The sequence below is a fragment of the Lagenorhynchus albirostris genome, chromosome 1 (genome assembly GCF_949774975.1).
Source record: "Lagenorhynchus albirostris chromosome 1, mLagAlb1.1, whole genome shotgun sequence".
Taxonomy (NCBI): domain Eukaryota; kingdom Metazoa; phylum Chordata; class Mammalia; order Artiodactyla; family Delphinidae; genus Lagenorhynchus; species Lagenorhynchus albirostris.
The window spans coordinates 162,334,908-162,362,169 of NC_083095.1; the positions used below are offsets into that span (position 1 = coordinate 162,334,908).

Below are 27,262 nucleotides of genomic sequence, written 5' to 3' on the forward strand. Positions count from 1 at the left end.
CATGAGGGGGGCTGGCGGGAAGTGGCAATGGAGAGGTGATCGGGGATTCAGTCTCAGAAAACCTCAAAGGCAGGGAGCATTTAAGATTTATGAGTAGGAGGAGAGGCTGACTTAATCAGAGTCACTTTTTTGCAGCGGGGGGGCCTGCCATGAGGCTTGTGGGATCTTTGTTCCCTGACCAGGGATTGAACCCTGGGCTGCGGCAGTGAAAGCACGGAGTCTGAACCACTGGCCTGCAGGGGAATTTCCCAGAGTAGCATCTTCAAAGATCTGCCTGGCAGCTGTTGCGGACCATGGTTTAGAAAGAGGAGAGGTAGGAGGCAGGAAGTCCAGGTGGGAGGCTGATCCTAGCAAGAGATGCTGAGGACCTGAACCAAAGTGATGGCAATGAGAGGGAAGAGGAGGGGGCAGATGTGAAAGATCTGGATAGGACTTGTAAGAGGAGAGAGCCTGGAGAAGGGGGCTTGAGGATGAGTTTGGTTTTGGATACGTTGCGTTTCCAGTACCCATGGGGCTCCCAGGAGGAGCCGTCCCATAGGCAGTTGGGGATACTGGTCTTTGGCACCCAGAGAAGCGCAGGCTGCAGATACAGATTTGAGGGTCACCAGCCTAGAGGTGTGGCTTAAAAATCAAGGAAATGAATTCAATGTCCAGGAAGAGGGTCGAGTCAAAGAGAATGGTAACAGAGGCCACCTGAGAGGGGCTGGTGAGCATTTCCATCAGCAGAGCAGCCCAAGGGCATCTGAACACAATGGCAGAAGCATCCAACATCCCACACCTGTGAGCTGCTCCCTAGGAGTCTGCCAGGGACCCAAGGGCCATGGCAAAGCTTTGGGGTACTTTGGTGTGCATGTTGGAGATTATATTATTTTGTTGACAATAATTTGTCTTAATGCTGAAAATATGAGTGGTCAGAATGCTTGTAGTGGTGAAGAAACCCTCCGCAGGTTTCTGGGGAGGGCACAAACCCAGTGAATATAATCTCATTCTCCAGCACTGCAGTACTCTGTAAATTATAAAGGAATTCCATCAACATTATCCTATAATCTTCACAGCAGTTCTCTGAAGAGTATGGAGCCATTTATGGATGAAGACACTGGGGCTCAAAGAGGTGAGGCAACTTGTCCAAGGTCAAAGGGCTAAGAGAGGGTGCACTTAAATTCAGATTTGCTGACTTTAAGTCACTATACCCATGATGCCACAGCTGACCAGCAGCAAAGCACCACATCGGGCACCTTAGAAATGGTGGGTGGACACCCTACAAATTTGGCCAGTTGACTCATTGCTTTAGGAGGCTGAGTTCTGGAGTTCTGCTCTATGCAAATCAGTAATTATTAAGTTGCCCCTCCTCTTGAAAAAGGGTTGGGTATGACTTAAAATAAAAGGCATTCAGACAATAAATTTGTTTTTTGATTTTCGGTTTTTGTTTTTTTAGGACCATCCATCTTGCAAGCCGTGAAGGCTAATATTGTAGCTGTGAAATTTGACTCCAAGCTTCCTGGAAGCAAAAATAGACACACAGAGGTCTGTACTCTGCCCATTCCCTGATGAGAAAGACAGTTTTGGGTGTATTGGTTCAAAAGAATTGACGAATCTGGAATTACACGGAAGGGCCCCTGACCATGTCTGCTTCTGCCATGGAGGGGAAGTGAAAGCAAAACATCAGAGAACTTGGACACATAGGAAGTAGGAACTAAGGAAGAATACTGCTGGGCAGGAACTGAGGGAGCACAGTGAGGCTGTTCTGGAAGAGTGTAGAAGTCAGCCCTGTGTTCACTCGTTAGTACCCAGCCCCAGTGGCGTCTTCCCCTTTCACATGCTTCAGTTTTCCACTATTTTTCTTCCTTCCTTTTTCTTTCTTTTTTTTCCTTATTGAAGTATAGTTGATTTACAACATTGTGTTACTTTCAGGTGTACAGCATAGTGATTCAGTAATTTTTGCAGATTCTTTTCCATTACAGGTTATTACAAGATACGAGGTACAGTGCCCTGTGCTATTCAGTAAGTGCTTGTTGCTTATCTATTTTATATATAGTAGTTTGTATCTGTTAATGCCATACCTCTAATTTGTCCCCTCGCCTCTTCCCTCTCCCCTTTTATTCCCATTTTTTATCTTTCTGATAAAAGTTGTGATCGTGTTCTTTGGAAAGGCTGAACACTCTAGACAAACGTAAATGGGACAAACAGATTGCTCTGTGGGGTGTATAGAGACAGAAAAAAAATGACCTGAGAGTGACCAGGGCAAGGGTAGTGTATCTTAGTGGGTACATTACTAGGGTCTTGTCCCGAGAAGGGACCAGGGAGTGACCAGTCCACTCAAAGAAACATTAAGTTATCCTAAACACTAAGTCACATTAAACACTGGGTTTGTCTTTGGCCACAAGTGCCCTGACTGTCTTAATATGCTACAATGATTAACATGGATATTTTTGGGTAGTGCCAGGCATAGAGCAGGTGCTCAATAAATGCTAACTGAAGGGAGAGGTAAAGTTAGTATGTAAAATGTTTGTCAAAAAGTCTTGTGCAGTTGCTAGATGAGATCTGCACCATTGCCTTGGGTTTCCTAGCAATCAAAGCAAAGAGGGAAACATAATGTTATAACAGTCACAGTGTCCGTAAGATAAAAACAGATCATAGGCTCAGAAGATCTCTCTCATGGCTCCTCTTAAAGGGAACACCATGTCATATAGTATGTCCTCAGCAACATTCCTACAATAAATATAGAAATCTAATTCTGAACAGTTGTCTCTCAGTATGTCTTCAGTGCAGGTGGCTGGCATATTGCCAAGAGTCACTCAGTGCAAAGGAGCCAAAATAATTCCTCACAGATAAGCAGCTCTCAGAAGGTTTGGTTTGGTTCGGTGATAAATTTTACGATATCTGGGGGCAGAGGCGGAAATACCTTCCCAGCAAGCACACCACCACTTCCAGTCCAAGCCCAGAGCATCAATGGGTTTCATTGATCATTCACCAATGATCAATGAAACCTTCTCCCATGGAGATTGGACATCACCAATAGGCTTCTTCTCACTTGCCAACTTAAATCGATCTGCCAGCTCTGATCAAAGGGTATTCACGAATATCCTTCAGGCGATGTTCTGTGAATATTATTTCATATAGTAACATCTTAATACAAACGAAGCAACAGAGAGTTTGAAATTTCAGTGGCTGGCAAGAGAGAAGAAACATTCTGAGTGGATAAGTAAGGACAGAGCATTATGGTTTGACAGGCAAACAAATGGAGGGTAATTTGACACTCTTGCATGAAAAGGATGAGCATGGGACAAACAAACCCGAGGTTGCTGCATTGTTCAGACCCTCCTGAGGTATAACAAAAAAAGACTTCACATGTCAGGGTTTGGGTTAGACAGAACCCATTGGAGGGGAGGTTGAGGGACTTCCTTGACATTTACTTTTCCCCTCTAGATACCTTTCAACCTCTGATTCAAGAGTTAACGTAAGAATAGTTAACATAATTAACTGGCCAATAAATACATTTTTTTAAAAGACTAAGCAATACAGTGCTTGAAATAGGAAAGAGTACTCCTAGTAGACCTGAAATCTGAAGGATACATAGAAGACTGTGGTAGCTGTTACTTGGCTGGTGTCCTGAACCACACTTCTCAGTATTTGTGCCCTTTGTAGTTCCCTACCACACTGACTCTGGACTTGGCAGGTGGCTAGCTTGCTCTGGCCAATGGGACATTAGGAAGCATAATTTAAACAAAAGCTTATAAGAGCTTGCCCATTAGAGTCTGTCCTCTTATGGCGCTCTTTCTTGGAACCAGCCACCATGCTGTAAGGAGGCCCAAGCAGCCATGTGGAAAGGACAACACGGAGAAGAACCAAGGTCCCTGGCTGACAGCCCAAGCTGAGATCCCAGCCAGCAGCCAGCACCAAACATGGAAGAAGGTTAGTTTTGACCTCCCAGCCATCCCAACATCAACACCACATAAAGCAAAAGAGCTGCATGGTCAACCCACAGAAGCATGAAAAAGGAGACATTTTTGATGCTTTAAGCCATTAAAGTTTGAGGTGGTTTGTCATGCAGTCATGGATAACGGAAAAATAGGAAGCAGTAGTGGAGAAAGAACAGAGGCAATTTAAACCTGAGACACCAAAATTCTTCCCAAGGGAGATAAGGAGCAGGTCCAAGTTCAGAGTCAATAAATGCAGAGTAGGGGGGGTTTGGACGAGCATTGAGGAGCAGTGTTGTGGACAGCTCAGATAGTCAGCCCTTCCTTCTCTCCTGGCACGAAAATGTAATAGATGAAAGCAATGGCATTCTCATCATTAATCAAAAAACCTGGTCTCTAAAGAAAAAGGAAAATCTGTTTAGAAGATGTCTGAGGGGGCCAGTAGGAGGGCCTGAGAATTAAGCAGAACCCAGTTAGAAATTCTAAAGGGCTCTGCCCCCAGAATAAAACCCATTTGGACAACTGTGAGGGTCTCTAACTTGACTACTTCCCTCTTATCCTGGTACCCTAAAAAGGTGTCTATCTTCTGAAACCCCACATGCATAGAACTCTCAGACAATTCTGTCAGCCAGGGGAGAGGCCTGACAGGGACCAACAAATCTGCCAAGATGTTCAGGAAAGCTACCCACACTGCTTAACATAGACCTTTATTCATAACTATAAGCAGAAAACCAAGGTTTCTAAATATATTAGGAAAATCAGCAGCATGAAAGAGAAGGCCCAGGTTGAACCAATAGAAAAACTGACCTTGGCGGAAACAGAGACAATTTAAGAAAGAAGAGAGAACTTTATAAAAATTGCAATTAACATCCTCAGAGAAATGTGAGAAGGCATTGCAGTTGAGAAATGGTCAGAAGTGGCTAACAGAAAGGCACAAAGAAAAAGAAAAAGTTCTAGGAAATTAAAAATGGGATTACAGTAGGGAAAATTCAATTCATGGGCTGAAATAATAATTTGGACACAGCTAAAGACCAAGCAGTTAATCTACAATCAAGGAATCTCACATAATATAGAGCAAGAAAAATAAAGAGGCAGACAATATAAGAGCGTGGAGCAGGGACCCAAGAGGTCCTGCACCTGTCTTATTAGCAAAGAATGGAGAAAATAGAGGAGAGAAAATAGCAAAGAAGTAACAGAACAATATCTTCTTAAGTTCAAGAAATACACAAGTCTTCAAGACTGAAAAAGCCCACTGAACAAAATTAAAGAAAAAAGACTAAGCTCTCCCCACCAGCATTCCCAGAACCCTTTACACTGATCTACTCATTCCTTTTTCCCATAGCATATTTCACCTGTTGGCATACTATGTAATTTTCTTATCCATGCATAAGAAATATGCATGTTATTTTCAGCCTGTCTCCCTTGCTAAATTGTCAGCTCCAGGAGGGCGGGAATCTTTGCCTGGTTTGTTCATTGTCCAGTGAACCTAGCACCTTGAACAGTGCCTGGCCTTTAGCGGGCATCAGTAAATATTTGTTGAATTGAATTAAAATCTAGATAAACACATCCTGGTAAAATTTTATAATTGTACATGTAAACAGGAAATCCTAAAATCTTTGGGATTTCCTACTAAAGAACAAGACACAGAACTGTCATCTAACATTAACAACATTGAATCCTGGAAAACAGAGTAGTATCTTCACAGTTAGCAAGGAAACCAGTCTCGGACCTAGAATTCGAAACCCTGCCACACTGCCAGTAATTTGTGAAGGCAGTAATAAGGCATTTTCAGATATGCAAGAACATTTACTATCCATGCATCCTAGATGACAGATTATGCCAGTATATTTTCCAGCAAAATTTTTTTAAAAGTTCAAGAAAAGACAGCATGGAATACAAGAAACTGAAACCCCAAGGAAGTGAAAAAAGCCAGCAAGAAATCAAAAGAATTGATCACGTTGGGATGATTGAATGGATCTCCCTGGACCAACAATGTTTAAATGACATGAGGATTTACATTTATTAATATTCTCTGGCTCCAATCACGAATTGTTTCTTTAGTGACTAATATTTACATGTCACAAAACTATGCTATTTAAAAGTTTTCTAGGGACTTCCCTGGTGGGGCAGTAGTTGAGACTCCACGCTTCCCCTACAGAGAGCATGGGTTCGATCCTTGGTCGGGGAACTGAGATCCGTGGTGCAGCCAAAAAAAAAAAGTTTTCTATTTTTGAAATAACTGGAAAACAGTTACAAAACAAAATGTAAATATTGTAAACCTTTACCCTGTAAGAATCACAGCTACAAAAATTGAGAGGGGCTGACAGAGAAGAAGGTGTTTCAAAGCCTTTTTTTTTTTTAAATAAAATTGAAATTGAAATCCCCTTCCCAGTCCCATTCCTCTCCCTCCATCTCTAGAAGTAATCACTGCCCTGTAACTGGGGCATATCCAGTCTTTATTTATATATGTCTCTATACATGTAAACAATATATAGTTATTTTATAAAATTTACATAAATGATAATATTCTTACATATTTTTTTCACTTAACATTGAGTTTTTGAAATCCACTGATTTCTATACACTTGTTCATTCATTTTCACTGCTAGAGCATTCTACTGTATGACCATACCACGATTTGTTTTTCATTCCTCCACTAATAGATCTCAGAATTGTTTTTAATTTTTCACTTCTATAAACAATGCTGTAATGAACATCCTGTGATTCTCTCCTGTGCACACATCAAGAGTTTCTCCAGGTGGCAATACTTAAACACAAAACAGCCAGGTCAAGGTGTGCATGTTGTTTGGAGCTTCTTTACACTTGTTCAGTCCAGGGTCAGTTTCCTGCAAGTTTCTTCATTGACCTGATGAGCTTTGAAAGCAAAGGTCCTTCCCAAGAGTCGGTGAGCTTGGCTCTAATCCAGAAGTTCTCAAAGTTGTCTCTAGTCTACCCTCTGAGAAACACTGCCCTAATCCATGGCTGGAGACAGATAGTATCTTCAAATCCAAATCAGATGTCAGGAAAAGATGCAATTGATCATAAGATGAATCAGATGGGAAAGGTCAATAATTTCCCCCAGAATATTCTGGTAGAAGAAATTCAGATCTCAAACAATGGTATAGAATGGCTACAGTTTTACAAGGGAGAGCTTCCCCCACTACTCTGAGCTCAGGACATGACCTATGATCTTTGTCTTTAGACCCTTTTGTGGTGGGACATTTTTTGCTACTTCACACTTTCATCACAGGTTATGTCTCCTTTAAAGGTCCCAGCTGTCTGCAGGATGTCAGTTTCAATGTTCTGCATCCAGTGAACTCAAAGCCAGGTCGCCTAGACTAGTGTAGACATAAAAACCAGGTTTCCAGGTTATTGAAATGACAACCTCCCTGGAGCTGTAGGCACTGCATTTCTCACTGACTCCAGGTCCCAGACTTTAGTTTTAGCCTCTGGGAATTTCACTTACTTTCTTGCAGTCTAGGCTACATGTTGAAGTGCTCCTGTTATATTGTATCCAGCATTTAGGTGTTTTTATTTTATTTTTATTTATTTATTTGGCTGTGCTGGGTCTTTAGTTGTGGCATGCAGGATCTTCACTGCCACATGAGGGATCTTCAGTTGTGGCATGTGGGATCTAGTTCCTTGACCAGGGATCGAACTCTGGCCCCCTGCATTGGGAGCGTAGTCTTAACTGCTGGACCACCAGGGAAGTCCTCCCATTTAGGTGTTTTTAAGCGGGAAAGTTTTCAGATTATCTAGTCCAGATAGCTCAGGACTTTAACTCAAAAAAATTAAACTCTCAAGCAAGAGGTGAAAATAAAAAGGCATTTTCAGAAATGCAAGGTCTCAAAAAATCTACCTCCCTTGAGCCTTTTCTCAGAAAGCTACTGGAGAATGTGTTCCACTGATACAAGGGAGTATACAATGTAGAAGATGTGGGATTCAGGAAACAGGAGCTCCAGCCCATGAACGGGGCTGAGGGATCCCCCAGGAAGATGGGGTGACAACTGTGCAGGAGCAGGCCTGGAGAACAAGCAGTCCAGTTTAGGGCAGAAGGGAGGCAACTCCAGGAGAACTGTCTCTAGAAAAAGATGTAACTATTAGGTTACCTAGTATGTTTGAAGGTATTAAGATATGAAAAACTCCAGAGACTTTGAAGTAGTGAGAGGAAATAGAAAACTAAGCTAACGGCCTCATCTTCTATAGTAGAAAGTCAATAGATAACATCCAAACCTGAAAAAAATCAAGAAATTCCAGTGTAAACATGTTATTTAGAAATATGGGGCAAAAGCAGGCATTAGAAGATGTTGCCTTCAGGGGCAGAATTCACGGATGGGGAAAAGAAGGGAAAGGGATTCTGGTTTTCATTTCAAGCCACATACATCTATTTTTATTAAACAGATGTATAACTTTGATAAAAATAAATCAGTAAATAAAATAAGTATGATGGCATAATGCACAACATTAATATCATTTTTGAGCTTTGCATCAAGATCCAAAATAGGTGTCTTTGCATAAGTATTCAAGAGATTAGTCAGTTTTCCAAAGGCAGTTCTTTTTTTTAAGGCCGCACTGCAAAGCATGTGGGATCTTAGTTCCCCGATCAGGGATTGAACCCTTGCCCCCTGCAGTGAAAGCGTGGAGTCCTAACCACTGGACTGCCAGGGAATTCCTCCAAAGGCAGTTCTTAGTCCTTTGATATTCAAATCACCTTCTTTGAAAAACTTAACACATTTTTATCCTTGTCTCTTATTTGCTTCATTTGTTAACTGGTTTTATAATCAAATTTTCATTTGTGAATAAGCCATTCTCCATCATCCCTTTAATCAACTTCATGAAATTCTGCAACCCCACAATCCTGGAAAGGATGACTGACTATTAAAAAAAGCCATTGACTCAATGGCAGAGGTAAACTCTGGCTAGTCCAGTGGGAACTGATTTCATTATTGTCTGGTTTGTTAGTGAATATGTTGGAAGGCTGTTGACTTCTGCTACTTTACATAAACTCAAACGGTGGCGTCTTGACTAATGAATACTCAGACAATAAGAATTCTGTTTACGGTAAAACTGACTGTCCCAACTGTCATATTCACTCCTCACTCATTGGTTCACCACCTGCTTGATGTCTAGTGTAGAAAGGAAATGACATATAGGCAGGAAGCAGAAAGGGGAAGTGGGAAGGAGTTACAGAATGAGGACTAAAGAAGCTGTATATTGGGCTTCCCTGATGGCGCAGTGTTTGAGGGTCCGCCTGCTGATGCGGGGGACACGGGTTCGTGCCCTGGTCCGGGAAGATCCCACATGCCGCGGAGCGGCTGGGCCCGTGAGCCATGGCCACTGAGCCTGCGCACCCGGAGCCTGTGCGCCCGGAGCCTGTGCTCCGCAACGGGAGAGGCCACAACAGTGAGAGGCCCGCGTACCGCAAAAAAAAGAGAAGCTGTATATTTTATAATCAGCCTCCAAGTACTGGAGAGCTCACTGAATTCCCTATCCAAACAATCACGTTTAAAACATTCATTCAATACACATTTATTTATTGAATAAAGATGATGTACCACATATTCTACTAGGCACTGTGGTTATAAAAAAGGAAAGTGTAAATAAGTGACCAACCCATTCACAGTCTACAGAGGACTCAGACCTATAAAAAATGATCACAGTCACAGCTGTATTTGAGAAGGACAATAATAATAAAGATGAAAGTTGCCCCAGGGAAGAAATCATTAATTCAACCAAGGCGTCTCAGAGGAAGTAATCCCTGGAGGACCAAGGCAGAGAGGGCATTTCAGAAGGAAGTTATCTACCACATATGGAATGGAATGGAGGCTAAAATACCATAGCACGATCTAGGAGGTGCCAGCCTCCTTGGGGTACCCCCGGGGTAGACGAGTGAGAATTTTAAGATGGAGAGGGACATGTTCAGGTTGGCCATTTTAGAAGATTATTCTAGTAGGTGTGCAGGGTTTGAGGTGAAGGGGGACGAAACAGGAGGCAAAGGGATAAGAGGAGCAGTAATCCAAGCAAGAAAAACGAAGGCGTCGGGCTTCCCTGGTGGCGCAGTGGTTGAGAATCCGCCTGCCGATGCAGGGGACATGGGTTCGAGCCCTGGTCCGGGAAGATCCCACATGCCGCAGAGCAACAAAGCCTGTACGCCACAACTACTGAGCCTGTGCTCTAGAGCCCACGAGCCACAACTACGGAGCCCGTGTGCCACAACTACTGAAGCCCGCGCGCCTGGAGCCTGTGCTCCCCAGCAAGAGAAGCCACCGCAATGAGAAGCCTGTGCACCACAACAAAGAGTAGCCCCCTCTTGCCGCAACTAGAGAAAGCCTGCGTGCAGCAACAAAGAACCAACACAGCCCAAAACAAAAACAAACAAACAAATAAATAAGAAAACAAAGGTGTCTTGAACCAGGGCAGCTACAGGGAGAGTAGAAAGGAGAGACTAGGAATAGAATCTAAAGAGCTTGTTGATTAACAGGATGTGAGAGGCACGAAGCAGAGAAGAATTTAGGAGTGGCAGCTAGCTGGGGAGAAGGAAAGGGACAGGGGAACTCAGGGGACGAAGGTACACTGAGATATATGGAAACCTATCATGGTTTTTCTCAGAGGCCTGGAGACAGGGTCCTCCTTCCTTGTGCTTGTTGCTGCCCAAATAAAATCAAATTTTATAAACTGAGAAAGAAAGAACACAACTGTGTTGCATTCTGTATGTTGTGATCTGTTGAAACAAGAGGCTAAAATCAGACAGCCAGACATTCTTTCCACTTGAGTGCCAGGATTTCAGCTGGATTTTTTAAGTTAGCAGCAATTTACTTCATAAGGATCTGAAGGAGCTTCCGGCAAAGGAGATGTCAGCTCAGTTTGATGCATTTGTGGGACTCCAGGAGGAGATTTCTAGTAGACGTTTGGATATCTAAAACAAGTATTATGCTTATAAGAATGATCAGAGATGAAAATATAGATTTGAGAATCACCGGAATTAGCTGAAATCATGGGAACAGAAGAGATCATGCAGAAAATGTGGGTGGAGGGAAAAAAAGGGCGCCAAGCATGGCATCCTGAGTAAACCAATGGTTAAGGGTGGAGACAGAAGAGGAGCTCATCATGCAGGAAAATGAAAAGGAAAAGTTAGAGAGGTGAAAAATTATAAAAATATATCACAGACCCAGGCAAGGAGAGTGTCAAAGAGTTAGGAGTCAACCATCACACCCAGTGAAAATGGTCCAGTGGTTAGGACTTCACCTTCCAATGCAGAGGGTGTGGGTTCGATCCCTGGCCGGGGAGATAAGATCCCACATGCCTCGTGGCCAAAAAACCAAAACATAAAACAGAAGTAATATTGTAACAAATTCAATAAAGACTTTAAAAAATGGTCCATGTCAAAAAAAATCTTAAAAAAAAATGAAATGACAAAGATTTAGCAGTTAGGAGATCTCCAGCAGCCTTAGAGGTGCTCAGAGGAGTGGTGGCCAAAGCCATCCTATTGTTGCTTGAGGAGTGGCCGGAAATAAGAAAGCAGAGTGAATACTGTGATAGGAAGGAAGAAGAAAGGGGGACACTTTGAGGCTGACGCGGGGTTGAGGACCTCTTTCCTGTTAGGGGAAATATTTACATATTTGTGGGTACCGGGAAAAGGTGCTGGTGGAAGAGGAGAGTTTGAAGTCACCAGAAAGAAAAGCAAGAGACAGAACAGCAGGATAGTAAGGGAATGAACTGAAGAGCAAAGGTGGAAAACCTTGGGAAGAACGGAAATGTCCGAGGCAGATGGGTAAAGAATAAGCAGACCTACTTATAACTGGGTTGATCCACTTTCTGTTGAAACTGATTGGGAAATCAATAGAGATGGGCAAAGTTAAATGAAATGTGTTCATATAATAAGCCTGGTCTATATTTACTTTGCTGTAACCAGAGAGGCAGCCTATTCTAATGATGTGGACTCTGAAAACCAGCCTGCTGCTTTGAATTTCACTTCTGGCCATGACATGCTTTTTCATGGAAGGTCATATTTATATCGCTGCAACAGAATCACAGCAACTGTGCTCAGTCTCCATGGCTTATTTCAAAGATTCAAAATATGTGGGCCAGATAATTCCAGCTCTTCAATGTCCTTGGAGCCCTAATATTATTTTTATGAACACGACAACAGCCTTGATAATGTGGTGTAAACTGGACTGATTTTAGTTATTTATCTTATACTTGACTGCATCGAACTAATATGTGAGACAGCTAATAATAAAGTACAACTGGAGATTTAAAATAGATTAAAAAGGGGAAAATCACAACTGTGATAAAAATTTGAAAACTCTTCAGCCTCTACAGTAGTTACAGAAATGTAAATTTGAAAAATGAAGCACCATCTATTAAATAATCAAAAGCAAAGTCAAATTATTCAATCTATGTGGTGTAGACTTTAGCAGAATGGAAATTGCCAGGGAACATTTAAATTGGTTCAGTTCTTTGAATAATTGCCAATATGTATTGATCATTTACTCCACCTCAGGCACTGTTTTAGTGAGTAGTCATGTAATCCTCACTTACCACTCTGAGGTAGATCATGGCACTGTTATAAATAAATCTCCATTTTCCAAATAAGGAAACTGGAGCGCACCGTTAAATAAATTGTCCAAGCAGGTCATGAAGCAAGTAAGCGGCCAAGCTGTGATTCAAATGACCTAGACTGATTACAAAGCTCTTGCTCTTAACTAGTATTCTGTACCAGCAGGACCCCTTTACAATCCTTTTTTTTTTTTTTTTTTTTTTTTGCCATGCCCCGTGGCTTGCGAGATCCTACTTCCCTGACCAGGGATTGAACCTGGGCCCTCGGCAGTGAAAGGCAGAGTCTTAGCCACTGGACCGCCAGGGAATTCCCAACATTCTTAAAAATTATTGGGCCCTTCATGATAAGAACACTCAACAAACCCACAGCTAACATACTCAATAATAAAAGACTAAAGACTTTCCCCTAATATCAGGAACAAGACAAGGATGTCTACTTTCACCACTGCTGGTCAACAACACTATACAGGAAGTCCTAGCCAGAGCCATTAGTCAAGAAAAAGAAATAAAGGAGTCCAAATTGGAAAGGAAGAAGTAAAATTAACAGATAATATGATCCTGTATATAGAATATCTCAAAAAATACACACACAAAAAAACTGAGTTAATGAATTCAGCAAAGTTGGAGGATCTAAGATCAACACTCAGAAACCAGCTATATTTCTATATATTAGGAACAAGCAATCTGAAAATAAAATTTTTTTAAACAATTCCATTTGTAATAGCATCAAAAATAATAAAAACAGTTAGGAATAAATTTAGCCAAGTTGGTGCAAGACTTGTGCACTGAAAACTACAAAACATTGCTGAAAAAAAATAAAGATCTAAATAAATGGAAAGACGTTCTGGGATCATGGATTAAAAGACTTAATACCTTTAAGATGGCAATACTACACATTACAATCTACACAGTCAATGTAATCCCTACAAAGATTCAAATGACTTTTTTTTGTTTTTGCAGAAATTGACACACTGATTATAAAATTGATAAGGAATTGCAAGGGGCTCTGAATAGCCAAAACAACCTTGAAAAAGAAAAACAAAGTTGGAGGACTCACACTTCCCAATTTCAAAACTTACTATAAAGCTACAGGAATCAAGACAGTGTGGTACTGGCATAGGGATAGATATATAAATAATTAGAATAGAATAGAGAGTCCAGAAATAAGTCAAAAAATCTATGATTAATTGATTTTCAACAAAAGTGCCAAGACCATTCAATGGTGGAAAGAATAGTCATTTCAACAAATGGTGCTGGGACAACTGGATATCCGCATGCAAAAGAATGAAGTTAGTACTCTACCTCATACCATATATAATAATTAATCAAAATGGATCATAGACCTAAATGTAAGAGCTAAAATTATAAAACTTTTTTTAATTGAAGAATATTTGATTTACAATGATACATAAAATTATAAAACTCTTATAAAAAAACATAGGGGTAAATCTTCATGCTTTGGATTTGGCAAGAGATTCTTAGAAATGACACCAAAAACATAAACAACAACAACAAAAAAACTAGGCAAATTGATTTAATCAAAATGAAAAGCTTTTCGCACAGATATAAAAAACAAACTAGTGGTTACCAGAGGAGAGAGGGAAAGGGGAAGGGCAAGTTAGGGGTAGGGGACTAAAAGATACAAACTACTGTGTATAAAGTAGATAAGCAAAAAACATATATTATATAGTACAGGATAGCTATTATCTTGTAATAACATTTAATGAAGTATAATCTGTAAAAATATTGAATCACTATGCTGTATACCTGAAACTAACATAATATTGTAAATCAACTATACTGCAATAATAAATAAATAGGTAAACAAAATTTTAAACTTTTGTACATCAGAAGATACTACTAAGAAATCAACTATATTCCAATAAAAATTCATTTAAAACAATGCACTAACAAGAAAGTAAGAAGACAACTTACAAAATGGGAGAAAATATTTATAAAACATATATCTGATAAAGGTCTAGTATCCAGAATATATAAAGAACTCTTAGAACCCTACAACAAAAAGACAACCCAATTTAAAAATGAGCAAAGGGTTTGAATAGACATTTCTCCAAAGAAGATATACAAATGGCCAGTAAGTATATGAAAAGATGCTCATCATTTATCATTATGGAAATGCACATCAATACTACAAATGAGATACCACTTCACACCCACTAGGATAACTACAATTTAAAAAAAAAAAGGAAAATAACAAGCGTTGAGGATGTGGAGAAATTGGAACCCTCGTACATTGCCGATGGGAATATAAAATGATGCAGCTGCTGTAAAAAACACTTTGTCAAAAAAACAAACCCAAAAGTCACCACTTTGTCACTTCCTCAACACAGTAAACATAAAATTATCATTTGACCCAGAAATTCTACTCTTAGGTATCATACCCCAAGAAATTAAAAACATGTATTCCAAGAAATACTTGTACATGAATGTTCACAGTAGCTAAAAGATGGAAACAACCCAAATATCCATCAAATGATGAATGAATAAACAAAATATGTCATATCATACAATGGAACATTATTCAATCATAAAAAGGAATGAAGTGCTGATACATGCTATCGTGTGGGTGAACCTCAAAAACATTATGATAAGTGAAAGGAAGGTCACAGATTGGATAATTCCGTTTATATGAAACGTCAAAATAGGCAAATCCATAGAGACAGAAAGCAGACTAGCAGTTACCAGGGCCTGAGGGGAGGGGAGAATGGGGAGTGACGGTTTAATGAGTACAGAGTTTCCATTTGGGGTGATGAAAGAAAATGTCTTAGAACTAAATAGAGGCCATGGTCGCACAACACAGCGGACTAAATGCCACCAGATTATGCACTTTAAAATGGTTAATTTTGTGTCATGAATTTTACTTCAATTTTTAAAATTTATTCATTAAAGAAAGTATTGAGGACCCCAACAGCTTTTGTTTATGTGGGTCTATCTATCGATATTTGTTGTGTTGGAAATTTAAACTGGAAAATTTTAAATATCTTCATTCACTTAAAAATAACAACAAAAAGGACTATATAGAAATAAATATTAAAAAGTTAAAATGACAGGTAACATATTTTTATTTAAAATAACTATATTTTCTACAATAGAAAATAGTGAGAAGAATAGTATTGTTTTACATCTTTGAAAATCTCTTTAATGTCTGGCTTAATAGAAGACAGCTGAATTCTCTGCTTCTGAATTCAATCTGTTACAGGATCACACTGTCAGGCAGCCTTTGGAAAACCTCACTGTACACTCCTGAGAGAATGAGAGTGAAAAAGGCAAGTATTGTCCTCCTGTTATTATGAAAATAGTTTTGACCTCACAGATCCCCCGAAAGGATCTCCAAGAACCCCAGGGGCCCCAGGCATATTTATAAAATTGCTGCTGAAACAGGGAGGGACCACTTCACGGGCACAGGACCAGTGGAGGCACACAGAGCCCTGTGCTCTGAAGAGCCCCACATTTGGGGTTTAATGCTCTGTAGTCGCCATCATGAAGTTCTTAAGAATTTAATCTTTGAATTTGTGTTTCATAAGTGACATCCAGTGGGACAACGGGGCATGCACCAGAGGCTTGGAGCCTTGGCTCATGCACTGTCCCCCACTTCTGATGACTCCCTGCCTCCCAGGGACCAGCTTGAGCCACCCACTCCCCCCACCTTGGTGCGCTGGGCCTTACCTGGCCTGCCTTCCTGCTCAGCGACCACTGGCACCCTCGTTCCTGGTGGGAGCCTTGGCCAGGGCATGGGAAGGATCAGAGTTGGGCACAGTGCACTCGGTGGTGGCTCAGGCGGCTGACCTCACCCCAGAGTAGAAACACCCTGGCCTCGGGGCAAACCTCTCACCCCTCCCCAAATCTAGATACCTACCACATCCTGGCACGAAGATGGCAGTACCTTTGAGGTTCTCCCATTCCTGTGGGTGAGGGCAACTGGCCTATGGGAAGGGGACATTGCTGGTCTCGCCAGGGAAGGGAACCTGGCAGCTGCAGTGCCCCGTGCATGCCTGCTGCCAAGGGGACTGCCCCCTAGGGAGCCTGTGAGGTCTGCACTCAGCCTGCCAGTAGCCCTGGGCCCAGGGGAACCTGACATTAAATAGCAAATTAGAAACACCAGGACAGGTGGAGGGAGGATCGGGGAGGGAGAGACAGTGAACAAAAGAGAAAAGCTTTTTATTTTAGTACCTTTGTGGAACTTATTTACTGCTGTTTGAACCAGGGCCCCCATTTTCATTTTATATGGGATGGCAAATTACATAGCTGGTCCTGTATATAGACTCAGGAAATAATTAAGACACGTGAGTGTTCCTGCCCTCGGTCCTAATAAACCTACAAGAGTAAATTATCCTAAGTGAATGAATTCAAAGGGGAATTAAAAACTATAAATAAAGGTACTTAGAACAGATGTATGTATTTATAGTCAAAAATAATAATCTATGATTGATAATAGAAAAATGACTGAGAAAAATTAGTTTTCCTTTATCCTCTAAAATCTGTTCCTCCCCTAATATTCTTTTTTTTTTTTTTTTTTTTTGTCTGCCCTCCCCTAATATTCTTCATCTCATCTCTGTCCACTGAAAAGAACTAGAAATAATGACCAATCCTGAAGAAATGAGCTTCCTTAGAGGCCAGATTCTGGTTTCTAAATATATTTCCTATTAAAGGGAACCGAGGCTCCTTAGAGAAACAGCTGATTCCAGGTCTAGGGCAGCAGATGTACATCTTGACATACTACAAAGCAAGGAAGCTCTTAAAGATGATTGCCAACGGGTCATAAGACTCAGAAACCCAGTACTTTCAACAATTCCTGGCAATTAATATGCCTAGACACCAAAAGTGAAAACAAGCCTGTGTGGATGTGTGGAAAGGTGAAACTGGAACAGTGTTGGCTATCTGCTTTCCCTCTGTATTCAAAACCTGATAGCAAAGGACTGTCATTCATCTTCTAGCTCAATACCTGGAACATGGCTCCAAAAAATGGTTACTGTTTGGGTGGGTAGATAGATGGTTGCATGATGAATAGAATGGAAAGGTAAGAGAAACTATAAAATTGTTTTACTAATAAATAAAGGGATGATTGTGGAGAGTAGCAATGCCAGGAGCTTTCTCTTCAAACTCTATTCAAGTAGCTAGAAAAATTCCTAAAATGAACTATTTCCAGCAACAAAAGTTTACAAGTTGGTAAAATCAAGAAAAAATAAAAGAGAGAAAGAGGGCTGCAAATTTCATTGCACTATACTCAGAAGTGCCAGAGAAATGTAGCTCTTTTATTTATCTTTAAGCAATCCGACCTTACTGGGTCCCACTGATTAGGTGACACGGAAACATGTATTTTAGTCCGTTCTAGTACAATTAGTCCCAGTCAGAAATGGGACCAATCCCTTTTAGTAAGGCTGCTTCAGAGTCAAAACAACTCAATCTGTCAGATTCCACCCTTCTCCTCCAGCTTATCTCTAAGGTAGCACTTGGGTACAGGGAAGGGGCCCTGGTGACCTCAAGATATCGTGGCCTCATGCTGGCCCTTTGCTCTGTGGGGGCTGGTGACCACTGAGGCGCAGCTGGCCTCGGCCCTGGCTTCTGGTGTCCACAGCTGACCCCTGCAGTTGCTCTAACCTGTAACCTAGTTTTATTTATCTTGCTCAGAGCCTGAGGGCTGCTCTCCAGCTGGCTTGACCCCACCATAGCTTTCACTGAGCCATGGGCTCCACTGAATCGCTACCACATTGTCCATCTGGCCCCTGACCAGGAGGTCCAGGCAGTGGGGTCACCTCACCACCACCACCACCCCGCAGCAGATCCATGGCAGGGCTGCTGGCTCTCAATTCTACATTCCGAGGGGGCTAAAAGAGGCTCAGGAATGAACACTGCATCTTTTCTCTGGACACCCTAATTTTAGACCAATCACTTTGATAAGGAGGCCAAATAGTCACTCTTTCCTGCTCTGGGAAGATAAGCCTCCTGTCTTAGGGAAGGCTGCATGGGAACATTATTTAAGAGGGAAATAAAATACATCCATTTATTGTGTGCAAAAATATCATCACCAATACGTAAACAAGCAAAAACTAATCTAAGGATGATGACAGTAAAAAGCAGTAAGAGCCTAAGGAAAACTTCTTGACTAAATCATCCAGAAGAAATGTAACAATTTGGAGAACAAACCTTCAACATTTTTCTGGCAACTCAAAGTCTAACACACACACCCAAACGTGCACAAATCCTAAGAGTATAGTTCAGTGAATTTTCAAAAGTGGGTCTACACTTCTGCAATACCCAGATCTGGAAATAAAACATCAACAGCACCCAGAACACTGCCTCACATCATTTTCATACCTTGACTTATAACACCACAGATTAGTTTCTTGTTTTTGAACTTTACATATGCAGGATTACACAGTATGTACTCTTGGGGTTTGGCTCCTTTTATTCAATATTATGTTTGCAGGATTCATCTATGCTCTTGTATCCGTTCATTCCGTGTAAATTTCCATTGTGATAATATGTCACAATTTACATTTCTGTCCATTGAAGATGAACACTTGGGTGCTCTCTAGTTTTCATTTATTACAAATTGTACTCCTATGAACATTCTTGGGCATGTCTTTTGGTGAACATATGTACATATTTCTGTTGGGAATATCCCTAAGAGTGGAATCTCTGGGTCATAGATTATGTGTATATTCATCTTTAGGAGATAATGCCAAATAATGTTTCAAAATGGTTGTATCAAGTTACACTCCCATCAGGAGACTATGAACATTCTGATTGTTCTGCATCCTTATCAGCACTTGTTATTGTCAGCCATTTAATTTTTAGCCGTTGAGGTCCTGGTATAGCTGTATCTCATTATGGTGTTAGTTTGCATTTCCTTGATGATGATGATGTTGAACAACTTTTTGTGTGCTTCCTGGTGTAACCTCATTAATGAAGTGCCTATTCAAGTCTCTTGCCCCTTTTTAAAACATTTTATTTATTTATTTATTTTTGGCTGCGTTGGGTCTTTGTCGCTGCATGCGAGCTTTCTCTAGTTGTGGCGAGCGGAGGCTACTCTTTGTTGTGGTGTGCGGGCTTCTCATTGCGATGGCTTCTCTTGTTGCGGAGCACGGGCTCTAGGCACGCGGGCTTCAGTAGTTGTGTCACGCAGGCTCAGTAGTTGTGGCTCACAGGCTCTAGAGCGCAGGCTCAGTAGCTGTGGCACACGGGCTTAGTTGCTTTGTAGCATGTGGGATCTTCCTGGACCAGGGCTCGAACCTGTGTCCCCTGAACTGGCAGGCAGATTCTTAACCACTGCGCCACCACGGAAACCCTCTTGCCCATTTTTTATTCAGTTGGCTTCCTTTCTCTTATCAATTTACACATTTTGGATGACAGTCCTTTGTCAGATATATGTATGGCAAATATCTTTTCCAAATCTATAGCTTGATTTTTCATTCTCTTAATTTGTATCTTTTGATAAACAGAAGTTCTTAATTTTAATATAGGCCAATTCATTAACTTTATTTGATGGGTAAAGTGCTTTATATTTCCTTTTTAAAAAATTTTTGCCTGCTCCAATATCTTCTCCTTTGTTTTCTGCTATAAGAATTTCTTTTTTGGTCCTTTTACATTTAGATCTGGAATGGATATTTTTTCATATCATGTGAGGTTCATGAGCTGTGAAAGCATTAAAAGAGGACATATATCCAAGAACAACAGACAAGTTTTTAAATTATTATAAAAATTAATACCAGACTACTTAAAGTCACTATTAGAAGCAGTGGAAGTAAAAATTGACACAGTAGAAAATCAGTCAGAAGGTAAAAGAACTCCAGAAGAAAAATGTACAGTAAAACAAAACAAAACAAAACTGGAGAAAATCACTGAACTCCTACTGTAAGCAGAAAGGTTTCATATACTGTATTTAATCAATTCTAAATGTATATTTTCTTCCCAGTTTAACAGCTCTAAAATCAGAATGCATCTTATAACTGATATGTGTCATTCAACTGAGAAAAAAATAAAACTATAGGTTTAGTCAAATAGAAAATACTAATGAAATCCTATCAAAGTGGTAAAAGATAAATATATATTTCTAAATAAGTCTGAAAGAATTCTTTCAATAAGTATAAAACAAGAATCTTAGGTGATAAAAAAATTCATTGTGTATTAGTTTAATTGGAAGCCTTGTTTGTTTCTTAGTAGTATATAAAATATGTTCTTATAGTCACTGGTGTCCTGGATTTGCAGAGATACAGTATTAACTAATTTATCCCATACAATAATCTAAAGACGTGTAGAGAAAATTAATAAAGCCATAATTGGGCTTCCCTGGTGGCGCAGTGGTTGAGAGTCTGCCTGCCGATGCTGGGGACATGGGTTCGTGCCCCGGTCCGGGAAGGTCCCACATGCCGCGGAGCGGCTGGGCCCGTGAGCCATGGCTGCTAAGCCTGCGCGTCTGGAGCCTGTGCTCCGCAACGGGAGAGGCCACAACAGTGAGAGGCCCGCATACCGCAAAGAAAAAATAATCATAATAAATAAATAAAGCCATAATTAGTAACTGATCTAGCCAGAATTTAGATCCAGGCTTTCCACAGCATTTATCGCAGAACTCCTAGACAACAGAAAATAGCATCTGAACTCCAGACCTCAGGAAACTCCAGGAAGATTTTCCAACCCTCAACAGTCAATAACTAAAGATATAAAGGTAATTTGAGAGGGAAAAGATGAGTTTATACATAAAGAGAGTCCTTATTAAAATTGCCAGGAATCCTCTCATTTTTATGTAGATTTGAAATCTTCCACAATAAAAAGTAAAAACAAAAATTTATTTAAGTCAGAGACTGCGACATGGTTGTTTCAACTGCAAATAGTTTGCAGGTTTTCCCAGCAGGGATGGCTTTCTTGAATTCAAGTCAGATTGCCTTTACTTCTTCTGAGGACCCGGTCAAGCCCAGATGCAATGGAACCGCATCTACAGGGCTTGGTGGTAGGGAAGGGGGCAAGGGTGAGGTTGATTCCAAAGGATTGTTTTCTCAGCAAGGCTGTCATTCATAGAACAAGGCAACACCAAGACATTCTCAGGTCTGCAAAGTCTCAGAAAACTTACTAATCAAATGCTTATTCTCCCTAATTTGCTCAAAGACATATATTTGTTGGAAAACACTTAAAGAGAGCTCTCACCATGTGTCAGGCAGTATTTTAAGTGCTTTATTACATTATCTTCGTAGCAACTCTGTAAAGTAGATGTAATAATCCCCATTTTATAGGTGAGGAGACTGAGGCATACAGAGGTTAAGCAACTTGCCCAAGGTCGCACAGTCAGTAAGGGGCAGAGCCGGGATTCAAACCCAGGCCATGTGGCTCCAGGGTGTGTGCTCTACACTTCGTGCTATCCCGCTTCAAACTGTTGGCTGCTGCTTTTTTGTTTTTTTAACTTTATTGGAGTATAGCTGCTTTACAACGTTGTGTTGGTTTCTGCTGTACAGCAAAGTGAATCAGCTCTATGTTTACATGTATCCCCTCCTTTTTGGATTTCCTTCCCATTTAGGTCACCACAGAGCACTGAGTAGAGTTCCCTGTGCTATACAGTAGGTCCTCATTAGGTATCTAATAATATCAATAGTGTATATAAATAATATCAATAATCAATAGTGTATAGAAATCAATCCCAATCTCCCAATTCATCCCACCCCTCCTTCCCTGTTGGTATCCATACATTTGTTCTCTACGCCTGTGTCTCTATTTCTTTTCTTTTTTGTGTGTGTGCCAATTTATTTTTAATAGATCTTTATTGGAGTATAATTGCTTCACAATACTGTGTTAGTTTCTGTTGTACCACAAAGTAAATCAGCCATATGCATACACATGTCCCCACATCCCCTCCCTCTTGAGCCTCCCTCCCATCCTCCCTATCCCACCCCTCTAGGTTATCACAAAGCACTGAGCCGACCTCCCTGTGCTGTGCTGCTGCTGCTTTGTAAATAAGATGGTCTATACCATTTTTTTCAGATTCCGCACATATGCGTTAATATACGATATTTGTTTTTCTCTTTCTGACTTGCTTCACTCTGTATGACAGTCTCTAGGTCCATCCACGTCTCTGCAAATGACCCAATTTCATTCCTTTTTATGGCTGAGTAATATTCCATTGAATATATGTACCACATCTTCTTTAGCCATTCCTTTGTCTGTGGACATTTAGGTTGTTTCCGTGACCTGGCTATCGTAAATAGTGCTGCAATGAACATTGGGGTGCATGTGTCTTTCTGAATTATGGTTTTCTCAGGGTATATGCCCAATAGTGGGATTGCTGGGTCACATGGTAGTTTTATTTTTCGTTTTTTAAGGAACCTCTATACTACTCTCCATAGTGGCTGTGCAACTAGGGTGAATTAAAAATGGAAAATTTGAACAAGAAAGTTGTTAAAAATAAGTGATGAGGTAGTGCCAGAACAAGGAAGGGGAAGGGGGGGAGGAGAAAAGTGATTACCAGAAACAATAACCTCAGTACTTGTGTGTATATGCTTATTGGTATTGTTGTGGCATCTAAAGAAACTCTCCTCAGAGTTCCCTGACTTCTACTTGATTGACAAACCTAGTTTCCCTACACTCCTCTCTATGTCACATTGAGTTGACTTGGTAAACTAAAAGGCAGTCCTCTCCCCTGTCCTTGAAGAGCGTCTAGTGATGAGAGTCAAGTGCAGAGTCCCTCAGAGAAGGACAAAGAAGAGGCAGCAGACCCACTGAGCATCCAGGTAGCCCACCACCACTCCGTGGAGACCCTGGCAACCATGCACAGTGGGGCGTAGTGGTGGAGCCCATGGTGAATGAGTCTGGCCTGGGGAAGCTGGGACAGGAGCCCAAGAAAAGACAGAGGGGACAGTCAAGGCGGGGAGGGTGGGGAAGTGCTCAGGGAAGCATGCCCTGCTAAATAAAGCCTGAGGGGACATGAAAGCCGACAGGACAGTGGAGAAGGATGAAAGCTGAATTGCCCTGTCCTGAGCAGGAAAGCAGAACATGGGAATTCTAGGCTAGAGGAGGTCAGTAGGGGGATGGAAAGATGGTGGGAAATCAAGCTACTTCAGACTAGAGGTGACCCTCTACCTGTTTGCTTTTTTAAAAAAATTATTTTTATTTTTTAAATTTATTTATTTATTTATTTTTGGCTGCATTGGGTCTTTGTTATTGCACGCGGGCTTTCTCTAGTTGTGGTGAGCGGGGGCTACTCTTCGTTGCGGTGCGGTGCGCAGGCTTCTTATTGCGGTGGCTTCTCTTGTTGCAGAGCATGGGCTCTAGGCTTGCCAGCTTCAGTAGTTGTGGCACACAGGCTCAGTAGCTGTGGCTCCCGGGCTCTAGAGCTCAGGCTCAGTAGTTGTGGTACACGGGCGTAGTTGCTCCGCGGCATGTGGGATCTTTCCTGACCAGGGCTCAAACCTGTGTCCCCTGCACTGGCAGGCGGATTCTTAACTATTGAGCCATCAGGGAAGCCCCTGTCTGCTTTTTAATTCCTGGGGCCATGCCTCTGGGAAAGCCTTCTCACAAACTCTTGACCCTAAATGGGGAGGAGATGGTGGTTTTTAGGGCTTAGGTCAACCACATCTTTCTGAAAAGTGTTAATGCTGAGCTGGAAACAGGTGAAGTGTGGGGAGAAAATTACCCTATGGGCTCAGAGGTCTTAGAAATAAGTCTCTGCTGTTAATGTTATCATAGTGAAGTCTGGTGAAGTCTTGGACTGGTTTAAGGTTTATAAGAAGGGCGATCTTGGACCCTTCTGACTTTTACCCCTCCCCTCTTCCCTGGAGCTCAAACTCTGGTCACAGGCATAATTGCAGCCTTACGAGTAAAAGATTTTATTTCACATGCTTATCAGTCTCTGCTGGACACGTGAGTCTTTCTCTGCCTTTAGTTTCTTGACCTTAGCTTCTATTTATACGCACAATACTCATCCTTTCAAATACAGGGTAATCCAATAGCAGCTACTTTTTCACACACTCCTGAAACATAAAAATCCTAAGGACATAATAATTGCCTTTTATATTTTTTAAAAGTCTTCTCTTTCTTTAGCGTTAAATTAATTTCCAAAATAGAACTCTTCCTGCTTCTTTCTCCCAACTGCCTTTTCTAGAGTTTTACTAAATGTTATTTAGCCAATAGCTCTTTTTCTTATAAAACCTCACATTTGTTCTAATTATAAACTAGTACACATGGTGACATATGTTACTTTCCTAGGCTGAACTCCAGAAAGCGATGACAAGCAAAGAAAGAAGAACTCCATAAATAAGCTGAATTTAGTCTACGGGATGGCAAATTGCCCTTACTGTTGCTTTTTTTTTTTAATCCAAAAAGAAATTTTATTTCTAGCTGAAGCAGGTCCCAGTGGGTTTCCCCCTCCTAATAAATTACTAGCTTCTTTGAGGAAAGTAATATGTTCTAGTCATCTTTGTAATGTCATCTCCAGTGACTTTCACTAGGAGTATGCAATGAGTGTTGAACTGAATTCAATTGCATTTAGTCAAATGAGAGGTGATACCTAACAGCATTTCAGAGGAAGACAAAGAAATAAACTGCATCTTATGACATAGACATGCTGGTGTCCTTGCTATAACTTACCAGTTAACCAACTCAATAATTGTATGCAGTCAAACCTCACAATATTTTTACCTCTTTCTTAATCTCCAATAAGAAAAGTAATATAAAGTGTGTGGAACCACTCACAGTCCCATCACCCTGCAATATATCAGATTAGCAACAGTGGTTATAAATTTTGTCTTTGTTATACATGTAATACAGATATTTAAAACAAATGGTATACTCTGAGCCCATAGGACAAAATGGTATGCTCTACATCTTGTTCTGTAGCCTGCTCTTTCACTCAGCGTTACGGGTTGAGAAGATGTTCTCATACCAATAAACATTCCTTAATAGATATTTATTATTCTGTCATATGATTGTACCACAATTTGCCTAACCAATCATCTGTCTTGGGTGTTTCCATTTTAAAAATTTATTATAATGTTTTGATATCCTTGTTGTTGCTGTTGTTTTTAGTTCTATATTCTACTCTTATTTCCTCAGGATAAATTACCATAGGTAGAATTGCTGGGACAAAGATGCATAGATTTTAAACTGGAACACACATTTCTTTTTTTTTTTTTTTTTTTTTTTTTTTTTTTGCGTACGCGGCCTCTCACTGTTGTGGCGTCTCCTGTTGCGGAGCACAGGTTCCGGACACGCAGGCCCAGCAGCCATGGCCAACGGGCCCAGCCGCTCCACGGCATGTGGGATCCTCCCCGACCGGGGCATGAACCTGTGTCCCCTGCATTGGCAGGCGGACTCTCAACCACTGTGCCACCGGGGAAGCCCTGGAACACACATTTCTGAGTCGCTGTTCAGAAAGGTTATACTTCTGTGCATTCCCTGTTCATGTCCTTTTTCCATTTAAAAAAGGGGATGAGGGACTTCCCTGGTGGCACAGTGGTTAAGAATCTGCCTGTCAATGCAGGGGACATGGGTTCGATCCCTGGTCCGGGAAGATCCCACATGCCACGGAACAACTAAGCCCGTGCGCCAAAACTACTGAGCCTGTGCTCTAGAGCCCACGAGCCACAACTACTGAAGCCTGTGCTCCACAACTACTGAAGCCTGTGCGCCTAGAGCCCGTGCTCCGTGACAAGAGAAGCCACCGCAATGAGAAGCCCGCGCACCACAACGAAGTGTAGATCCCACGTGTCGCAACTAGAGAAAGCCTGTGCGCAACAATGAAGACCCAATGCAGCCAAAAATAAATAAATAAAAAAATAAATAAAAAGGGGATGAGCGGGTAATTATCTTTTTTTTTTTTTTTTTTTTTTTTTTGCGGTACGCGGGCCTCTCACTGCTGTGGCCTCTCCCGTTGTGGAGCACAGGCTCCAGATGCGCAGGCTCAGTGGCCATGGCTCATGGGCCCAGCCGCTGCGCGGTATGTGGGATCTTCCTGGACCGGGGCATGAACCCGTGTCCCCTGCATCGGCAGGTGGACTCTCAACCACTGCGCCACCAGGGAAGCCCGGGTAATTATCTTATTGATTTGTTAGGGCTCTTTATTTATTAAGCACACTGTCCTTTTGTCATAAATTACACAAACATTTTTTCCTCATTTGTCTCTTTACTTTTAATATTAATAGCTTTATTTTTTAGATGAACACAAGTTTAACATTTTTATGTAGTCAAATCTGCCAGTATTTTTATTTTATGGATTTAGTCTTGGTGTTATGTTTAGAAAGAAATTCCCGGGCTTCCCTGGTGGCACAGTGGTTAAGAATCCACCTGCCAATGCAGGGGATGCAGGTTAAAGCCCTGGTCCAGGAAGATCCCATATGCCGCAGAGCAACGAAGCCCGTGCACCACAACTACCGAGCCTCCGCTCTAGAGCCCGCAAGCCACAACTACTGAGCCCACGAGCCACAACTACTGAAGCCCACGCACCTAGAGCCCATGCTTCACAGCAAGAGAAGGCATCACAATGAGAAGCCCGCGCACCACAGTGAAGAGTAGCCCCTGCCCACCGAAACTAGAGAAAGCCCGCGTGCAGCAATGAAGACCCAACACAGCCAAAAATAAAAATAAATAAAATAATTTTTTTTTAATTTCTAAAAACAAAAAGAAATTCCCCACCTCAAAACCAGGTCATTTCACTTGCACTTTATTGTGGTTCCTTTTGTTTTGTTGTTGTTCTTCTTCTTTTTTTCTCTGTTATCAGTCTTCTTTAATATATAGATTTATTCTTTCAGGTGTATATTTTGGAATAGAGAGTGAAATATAATCTA

The 27,262-nt window shown here is 41.3% G+C and overlaps 1 long non-coding RNA gene across 1 annotated transcript; it reads left to right on the top strand.

Annotated features, from left to right (window-relative positions):
* The first annotated feature begins 164 nt into the window (after positions 1-164).
* LOC132525034 (uncharacterized) lies at positions 165-27,262 on the top strand. Its single transcript, XR_009542168.1, has 6 exons — positions 165-1,111; positions 1,436-2,001; positions 2,128-2,170; positions 3,789-3,912; positions 15,697-15,767; positions 26,720-27,262. It is a non-coding gene; the product is annotated as an uncharacterized LOC132525034 (long non-coding RNA).